This window comes from Pinus tabuliformis, chromosome 2_2, assembly GCF_031772625.1.
Source record: "Pinus tabuliformis cultivar Carrire ecotype Pingquan chromosome 2_2, CPIR1, whole genome shotgun sequence".
In the NCBI taxonomy this organism is placed as follows: Eukaryota; Viridiplantae; Streptophyta; class Pinopsida; order Pinales; family Pinaceae; genus Pinus; species Pinus tabuliformis.
Window position 1 is genome coordinate 1182371298 of NC_142300.1, and position 7828 is coordinate 1182379125.

Genomic DNA, 7828 nt, shown 5'->3' on the forward strand with positions numbered 1-7828 from the left:
GAGCATACCCATGCTCAGAAAAAGTAATGCATGTCCGCATATCAGGTACAAGCGGATCCACTATAAATGACTGGAAAATACATAATGGATCATATGATCATGGTCGAACAAGTACATGTCTGAATATCACATGTAAGACTGTCAATGATGCTGAAAGATGCAACCGGATCACTGATATCAAGAACTGATCACAAAAAGTACTAACTGAACATGATGGAATAGGATGGTACTACACTGCAAACTCAGGTGCTAGCATATAAAATGTCGCCATGACTGACTGCAACATATAAGGAGGAATGGTATCAACTAGCAGCAATAGGAGCAACTGTCAAGTGAATCAATGAATGCTGATACAACCTGAGGTCTTCACCGATAGTCGTGGTACATTTCTACACCATGGGAATAAATGATCTGAAGTCGACCATGTGAGAAATTGTTTGATTACCGATCATTGATGTATACTGTTAACAAATGCGAGACTACTCACCGATAATGATAATTAGCGTAAAGGTACCCAGTACAATCTAAAATGTGTGAATAGATGAGCTGGAGTTGAACACCTGTAAGAATCTATCGATTAGGAGACAATGATGGTTTCTCACTGTCGATAGCGAAGGATCTACCACTAATGACTCCAAACCCCAAGTTACTGCCAAATAGACTCTAAATCTTTGCCCCAGAGCAATTAGTCAAAGTCGACAGGGAAAGATCTGCTAGAAGGAAGGCATTAAGGCATCCTTCATCAATCTAGCGTGAGTGTAACCCGTAGGCAAATAATGTGGAAGGAATTGGATGAAAGAGATGTAGCAACCCAACTGAAGTACGTTTCCGGCATACACAAGATGTGGCTAGCGCACGACAGAAACCCTTTGAACCAACCAATAATGGAAGCTGACATAGAGCCGAGGTATCCACCAATAGGGTCAAATGGAAACCAAGGTACTACACGCATCCAAATGTGTGATAATGTAAGCTGATGTCGAACACAAGGGAAACCACTCAGTCAAAGACCCATGATACTGATCGATGCTAAGCACAAGGTGACGTATCAATAATGAAAATAGGGCTAGGGTACAGCTCTAGGTCTGTCCTCAGAGCAAGATGTTGTCGTCGATAAGGACAAGACCCACTAGCAAGAAGTCAATGGAGACCTTCTCAAACCAGCACGAGAAAAGGACCAATATAAAAAATGTGATGATAGACATGATACTGACAACCAGGGATGGCCGACTGAAAGATGAGTCAAGAGACATCGCAGAGAGGCCGACTCAGGCTAACTTCCCTTGAACAAAAGCACGACTCAATGTTACTATGTGGCAACATATGATGACTCTGTATAAATTCGTCATGTAGGAGGCACAAATGAACCCTCCATATGATTGGAAGAGATAACCAATCGGGGGAGAACTAACTCAATAACAAGGTTAAGGCATACCTAAGTCAAACTAAATCCCGCCCAAATGGAGGAGACTTTGCTTTGAGTGCTTTTTTCAAGGGCGACACGACTCACTCTAGCTGCCAACAATAAATGGAAATATTGTCCCTTTCCCGCTCTTTATGGAATATTTAATTTTTTTGTCTTTTTCTGTTAAGCTTGAAAAAGAATAAAAGAATGCTATGGTATAGTGGAAAGAACGAGTGTCGGTGAAACAGATGATCTAGTTCCTGGGAATGGAACGTTCCTATGCTCAATGCAGGGAGGTGAAACTGGTCAATGAAACTCAAAGTTGCATTCCTTCCACGGGTCAAGGTGTGTCAAGCTACAGAAGTCAAAGGTATGCAAGGTTGATTTTGCAGTCGTCATGGTCAAAATTTGGCTTAAACACGAGTCCAGGTGAATCCGGCTCTAGGCCAAAGGTGCAAATAGTCAACATGCAATGCAATGGTACAAATTAACACAAAGGAGCCTCTAGGGTATAAGGCCAGAACGAAACGAAGAAGCAAAGAGGAATGAGGCTTCATCGCATAGGTCATGGTGGGACTAAAGAGGACTCCCGAGCCTTGGGACAAAATATCAGCATGAGTGCCAAGCAACAACAAGGTACTAACGAGGGCACCCATGATAAGGTAGGCTCTACCACACAAGTCATGATACTTCTAAGCAATGAGAAGGCTCCGCATCATAACTTGGTGGGGTCGATCCTAAGGCCAAATGGGAAAGGAAACTGATAAGTGCACATTGCAGGTGGAAAAACCTAACCTATATGCCAGTTTCGAGAACCAATACCTGTTAGAACGGACCAACCATAAACTTCCAAAGGAGAAATTTTCCAAGTTCTGTAGGCATAAAATAGGAACACTAGACAAGAAGTTAATGCATCCCACATATAAACTTCATATAAAATCTTTGTGTTATAGAATACAAAACTTGAAAATGCGTACTTCATATATACAATATGGTACAGGGAACCACGCAACCTTGGGGTTTACGCATAATAGTTCTTCTGGACAAACCCCTTGCAGGGATCGTACCAAGCACTCCTTTGGTAGTCAAGACTCATGGCTTCAAAGAGTTCCTCCTGTGAAGGAAAAACAAGATCTAAGAAATCATGAGAACTACAAGGATCAAAAGAGGGAATTAAAGGGTCCCATGTCCCTATAGGATGAACCTCTTGATCAACTGCTGAGACCAAGTCCCAAGAAGGAGAATAATAAGTCAAAGGATCCTTCTCAGAAGTGATTGAACATTGAGGACTCAATGCCACATAATTCACCCATGGCGGGGTAGAGTCTACTTGAACACTTGGAACAAACCAAGGGGCATTCTGCAGTAAAGTCGAATTAGGGTGGTGATTATCAGATGCAAGTTGATCAATAGTGAAAATATTCCCGTTATGAGGAAAGCACATTACTCGAAAGAGTGAAGACACCACAAAATTCATAGCATAGACATAATCACGCCCAAGTAGCATATTAATGTCTAAAGGGCTATCAATCACCATCATATCGATTAAGACAGTCTTCCCACCTAAAGTGATAGGCAATTGAGGAAGAACACCCATAGATTCATCAGGTCTTCTATCATAGGCTAACAACTGATTCTGAGCTATCAACAACTTTGGGGAACCTAAAGCTTTCCAAGTCAAAGAGGATATGATACTTGCAGAGGATCCTTCATCCACCATACATCGATAGACATTTGTGGAATTCACTCTGACCTTTATTTGGAAAGGTGCAGCAAAAGGAAGACGAGGCTCAACAAGACTATCCCAATCAAAGGAATCACTCTTAGAACTTGGAGGGGGAACATTCGAAGAAACCAGAATGCCCCCTATACCAGAAGACTCTCTACTAGATATCAAACAGACTCTTTTGTTAGGCACTTCACCCCCCAAAAGAGGAGTGTAATCGGCCAGCAATTGCACTGGCTCTACCACATTATCAACCAATGGTTGATGGGATTGATGCGAAACCATATCAGATTTAGGAGTAGAAGAACTTTTAGACTCAGACCATATCCTTTGAACCTTTGGAATACCAGGGCATAAATGAGTAAGGTGGTCTCCCTTGCATATCTTACAAGGGAACTTAGGTTTCAAACTTCTACGTCCAGGTTTCTTATCAACCTCCATTCCGCCAACATGACTAGCAGTGGTTTCCGGAGAGTCCTGAACATGACTTGCAGAGGTTGGTGACTCTTTGCTAGTATGATTTGCAGTGACTAGATTTATGCCCCCAGCATGACTTGCAGCGGCTGAAGACTCATCTCCAACATGACTGGCAGATGTTGAAGATGAAGTGCTAGTGTGACTTGCAGTGACTAGACTTGTGCCCCCAGCATGACTTGCAGTGGCTGAAGACTCATCTGCAACATGACTGGCAGAGGTTGAAGATGAAGTGCTAGTGTGACTTGTAGTGACTAGACTTGTGCCCCCAGCATGACTTGCAGTGGTTGAAGGCTCATCTCCAACATGACTGGTAGAGGTTGAAGATGAAGGGATAGAATTATTTTTCTTCTTTGGCTTCCTCTTTCTCCTCTTTTTAGATTTCTTATTACAAGAAGGAGGAGAAAAAGGAATCCCAAATTTCTCTTTGAAAGAAGATTAACAATTAACACCCATGTGATGCCCCTGAAATAAATCATTCATCAGAGAAGTTTCAAGAGCATTTGAATATTTAGAGTGGACCACAGCCAAATGGGTAGTCCAACATTCAACCCAGGAATATTCAAAGTGGCCATCAAGGGAGTACCAACATTTCCAAAGAAAGGAAAAGCACAAGGATCTCCTTTTGGAAGGGTACCTTGGATGGGTTCCACAGGAATATTAGCCATATCAAACTGATCTGCAGAGCCTTCCCTTATGGGAATGTAGAAATTTCGTTTCAAGGAAGATAGACACGCAATCAAAACCTTTACCCTTGAGGAGGAAACTCCACAACTTCTGAAAGAACGACCAAAAGCCTTTCAAGATTGGTAGAGTCATAAGCCAATCACTCAGAACACAACGTCCAAACGTGACTAGACAAAAATACCTAAAGCCAACTATATACAAGGAGCAAAGATCACTCACTAAAAAGTCCCTAAACGATATTAGCTAGTCAAACAACTTTCGAGTATTTCCGCTCCGGGTGATTAGGACTGAACACCAAAATGCAAGGAAGTGAGTTAAGGGGCCTTTCGAAGATAGTCTGGGATAATAACGGCCTAGTCCTATCAGCGAAGGTAACAGAGGAAGTTATGCTGACCTACTAACAACAACCTGTGCCGGTGCAAGCCCCCAAGCTTCGCAAGGGTGCCCTCCAGTAGTACTGTTGAGGGTGATGCAACATCGACCTCAGGTGCCACGGGATTCCCCTCCGTAGCCACCTGTGTCGATCCCTAGGAGTAGCAACTATGGATACGAACTCGTCACAAAAGCCAAGTGGAACAGTCGTGAGGTACGTTTGGACAAGTAGGAGAGGGTGTATGTCTCTTCCCTATCTTCATAGACCCTCGTGCTTAACTCCCAGATCCGGAGCTTTCCTGGTCTTCCTAACACTATTGGATTTTCACTCACTATTCAGACTCCTATGTTTGACAGTTTAAATGGCCTTGGAGAGTTAACTCTCCACTCGCCTAATCCAAGGTCCTAAAATCCTAAACTTGTTGGTGTATCTAACTTGATAATAAAAAGTTTTAGTGAATTTTAATTAGCGCTTGATTTTAAAATAGGTTTTTCTTTAAGTCATGGGATAAACGGAAGTGAAACTAGTGGTGTTTTGATGCAAAAGAAATTAATAAAAACCAAACTACATGTAAATTCACTTGTTTCCGTTTTTCAATGAAAAGAAATTTCTAGAGGGTTCAGAGGAACTTCAAATAAAACAAAAATTTTCTTTTCTTTTCATTAATTCAAGCTTCACACTCACAAAAGTTAACAAAGCTATGGATGCCTAAAAATATGTGCAAATCTATCCTAATGCAACAAGTATATGCTGATGCAAGACTCAAAACTACTCTAAAATCAAGAAATGAAAGTTGCTTGCTTATCAATTTTTATTTTGCCACTTAAAATGTTCAGATGGAATATGAGTTGCTACCATTCATTTCATCTAAACACTAAAAAAAAGTTTCAAGACAAACAAAAATGCACTTTCACTTGCTAAAAGGAAACCGAATCAAAACAAAGTTCATGAAAGCAAAACCAAGTTTTTGAAAAAGTTTTCTTCAAAAGCAACAACAAAAGAGTCTTTTTAAAAATGTTCTCAACAAGACTGAAGCTTTATGACTGAAGAGTAGGCAACAAACACTTTTTCAAGTTAACAACACACAATGGATGAAAACTCAACAAAAAGAAATGTGTTTAAAGATGCTCTTAACTATCAAAAGCAACAATTAAAGCTTTGGTAACAAAGACCAAAAAGATCAAAAAGAAAAATTTCATGAAAGTATCAATCAACAACTTTCATGAAACAAAAAGTTGATGGTCACAAAAAGCAGTTTTGTCAAGCAAACAAAAAGCCACCAAAAACAAGATTTAACACAAAGATTGAGATCAATCTTCCTGCCCTGATGAATCAGAGCAGCCAAGATTCCCAACAAGAAATCTTGCGTGCTTAAGCGAAAAACGATGACGCTTGCAAAAAAAAAAACAAGACCAACACTTCTTACAATCAAAGAGAATTTGGAATCAGATGCTTGCTGTAAAGCTAACAACTGACACTGGAAAGTGACTGTTTAAGACTGAATCAAACCAACAGAAAGACCTTCAGAGACAAAAGGATTTAAAAAATCTTGAAAATTGCAAGATATACGCAACTGTACTGATGTACAGATTGCGTGTGTACGCGACTGCGCCTAAGGAAACCTATGTATACATCAGTTAACTTAAGGAAACATGCACCTATATGCCTCTCTAAGCAAGAAAAACATCACATATAAAAGATTTCAAGAAAAATAAAAAACAATCTGAAGAAACTGACAAAACTTTCAATTCAAGAACAAACTACACACCAACAGTAAGCAAACATGCGGCTGAGCCCTGATTGGCTTGAAAACACCCAAACTAGGAACAACAATTATGTTGTCCCCAGTGGAGTTGCCAATTTTGTTAAGGTAAATGTTCCCCTAGGGCTTTTCGGTTGAAACCCTAGCATACTGAAAGTTGTCTATACAGAGAAACACACATTCCACACATCCATTATGCTAATATAAGCAAATTCTATGATAATGGGCGTACCAGAGGTCCTATGTTTGAGAAGGTCCTTTAGGGTCCAAACCCTTCTTGGAGTTCCTTTTTCTCCTTTGACCTGCAAAGCAACCAATTCAACAGAGTACCGTAGTATATGGACTAAACCTTATAAAGAAACCATCTTCATATTATAAATAAAGGTAGTTAGTTATGAAATTAAAAAACCATTCACATATGAATTCTAACATGAATATCACAAACATGAAGAAGATTTATATCAGGAAAAAAGACATGTGTTTCTTTTATTATAGACAAATAAAGTACATAAAGGAATAATTTCACCTGAGTCATCCTTTCGCAGGCTCCAAGAAAAGTCTTCTTCCGGATTCGTCCAATCTCAAGCCTTTAACAAACTCCTTCCATGACTTACTCCATGATATCACAAGTAGTGGATGGACATCAACACACAAGGAAACAAGGGTTTCCTATAAAAATGGGGGAAGTGCAGGAGGCACAAGGATCTTCAGACCCGGTCAGGGAAATCTCAACATAATAACCTTTCTCTCTCTTCTCTCCCCTCTTAGGCCTTCCCATTGAAGCCTTTTTATACTTCTCCCAAAGTAGTTTTTTAGTTGGGAATTGGTTTGGAACAGTTGGGCCATGGGCACTAACAGGTGATCAACAGGTAAAACCCACGATCTCCGCCCAAAATTAAAGAGTTTTATATTTTTTTAAGTGTTTTAATACATATATGTGGGTTGGGTATACACCTACCCACGTATACACGCATTTAACTCAGGGAAATGTCGCGTATAAGGGATAAAACACTGTTTTTAAAATTTTTGGACCAGGTCTGGAAGGAGGGGTTTCCCTAGGCCATGAGTGCAGCATCACAAACCATAAGAGTGAGATTTGGAGCTATAACAATGGCAGTAATTTGTCTTCAACCAATTCAGGGAACTTGTCACTATCTGCAAGGTCCCAGTCTTCGAACTTGATACTCGGGACTTGGCCTAGCGGTAGCCCATCAAACCTTATCTCATCCTGAAGAAGCGGGGTTTGGAGCATATTCTTGGCAGCGTCCACATCCTTTGGTAGCTTGATTGTGCTGATCCATGGGGGAATATATGGGGGTCTTGAAGGGATTTGGAAAGCATCCTCTTTGTCCTCATCTTGCGCGTTAATCTAATTGATCAAACATTGCAAATCTTCATCAT